A 2280-nucleotide genomic window follows, 5' to 3' on the forward strand; every position below is an offset into this window, starting at 1 on the left:
TGGTTTTGTTGGTAGGCCTACATTATGCTCAAATATCCACAATAGCATATTGACTACTGTCTAAAACTGTAAGGGTGCAGCCTCAGTGTTCACTGTAAATACAAACGGAAGTTTCACAAAATTCTCACAACGTTCAAGTTTCCATTCGCATTAGCTTAAATGTGCTTGGTTCTATGCTTGCTTTATATACGGTGCCTTTGCAAAGTATTCAGAACCCTTGACTTGTTATACATTTTGTTAGGTTACAGCCTTATTCTAAATTTGATCAAACTATTTTTTTCCCTCATCAATCTACACACAATACCCCATAATGACAAAGCATAAACAGTTATTTTTTTTACATTTTTGCTAATTTATAAAAAATTAAAACCGGAATTATTACATTGACATAAGTATTTAGACCCTTTACTGAGTACTTTGTTGAAGCACCTTTGGCAGCAATTACAGCCTCAAGTCTCGGGTATGACGCCACAAGCTTGGCACACCTGTTTTGGGGAGTTTCTCCCATTCTTCTCTGAAGATCCTCTCAAGCTCTGCCAGGTTGGATGGGGAGCATTGCTGCACAGCTATTTTCAGGTCTCTACAGAGATGTTCAAGTCCGGGCTCTGGCTGGGTGACTCAAGGACATTCAGAGACTTGTCCCGAAGCCACTCCTGCGGTGTCTTGGCTCTGTGCATATGGTCGTTGTCCTGTTAGAAGGTGAACCTTCACCCCAGCCTGAGGTCCTGAGCGCTCTGGACAGGTTTTCATCAAGGATCTCTCTGTACTTTGCTCCGCTCATCTTTGCCTCAATCCTGGCTAGTCTCCCAGTCCCTGCCGCTGAAAAACATCTCCACAGCATGATGCTGCCACCACCATGCTTCACTGTAGGGATGGTGCCATGTTTCCTCCAGACGTGACGCTTGGCATTCAGGCAGAAGAGTTCAATCTTGGTTTCATCAGAACAGAGAATCTTGTTTCTCATGGTCTGAGAGTCTTTAGGGGCCTTTTGGCAAACTCCAAGCAGGCTGTCATGTGCATTTTACTGAGGAGTGGCTTCTGTCTTGCCACGCTACCGTAAAGGCCTGATTGGTGGAGTGGTGCAGAGATGGTTGTCCTTCTGGAAGTTTCTCCCATCTCCACAGAGAAACTCTAGAGCTCTGTCAGAGTGGCCATTGGGTTCTTGGTCACCTCCTTGACCAAGGCCCTTCTCCCCCGATTGCTCAGTTTGGCCAGGCGGCCAGCTCTAGGAAGAGTCTTGGTTGTTCCAAACTTTGTCCATTTAACAATGATGGAGGCGATTGTGTACTTGGGGACCTTCAATGCTGCAGAAATGTTTTGGTACCCTTCCCCAGATCTGTGCCTTGACAGAATCCTATCTCAGAGCTCTACGGAAAATTCATTCGAACTCATGTCTTGGTTTTTCCTCTGACGTGCACTGTCAGGTGTGTGCCTTTCCAAGTCATGTCCAATCAATTGAATTTACCATAGGTGGACTCCAATCAAGTTGTAGAAACATCTCAAGGATGATCAATGGAAACAGAATGCACCTGATCTCAATTTCGATTCTCATAGCAAAGGGTCTGAATACTTATGTAAATAAGGTATTTCTGTTTTTATTTTTAATAAATGTGCAAACATTTCTCAAACTGTTTTCGTTTTGTTATTGTGGGGTATTGTGTGTAGATTGCTGAGGATGTTTTATTTATTTAATCAATTTTAGAAAAAGCCAAGGGGTCCTAATACTTTCCAAAGACACCATATATATATTTATATATAGACACACTGAACAAAAATATAAATGCAACATGTAAACGCATGATGTCAAGGCCTGCATACTCACCAGACATTTCACCCATTGAGTATGTTTGGGTTATTCGGATGTTGAGGTTCTGAACTGGCGTGGTTCACGTGGTCTGCAGTAGTGCGGCCGGTTAGACGTACTGCCAAAAGCTCTAAAACGACGTTGGAGGATGCTTATGGGAGAAAAATTAACATTCAATTCTCTGGCAACAGCTCTGGTGGACGTTCCTGCAGGCAGCATGTCAAATGCTCCCTCAAAACTTGAATCGTCTGTAGCATTGTGTTGAGTGACAAAACTGAACCTTTTATGCTGGCCTTTTATTGTCCCCAGCACAAGGTGCACCTGTGTAATGATCATGCTGTTTAAAAGGATCAGACCCTTCAACTCAATTTCTGCCTAAAATAACATACCCAAATCTAAATGCCTGTAGCTCAGGACCTGAAGCAAGGATATGCATATTCTTAATACAATGTGAAAGGAAACACTTTGAGGTTTGT

The sequence above is a fragment of the Salmo trutta genome, chromosome 3 (assembly GCF_901001165.1).
Source record: "Salmo trutta chromosome 3, fSalTru1.1, whole genome shotgun sequence".
Taxonomy (NCBI): domain Eukaryota; kingdom Metazoa; phylum Chordata; class Actinopteri; order Salmoniformes; family Salmonidae; genus Salmo; species Salmo trutta.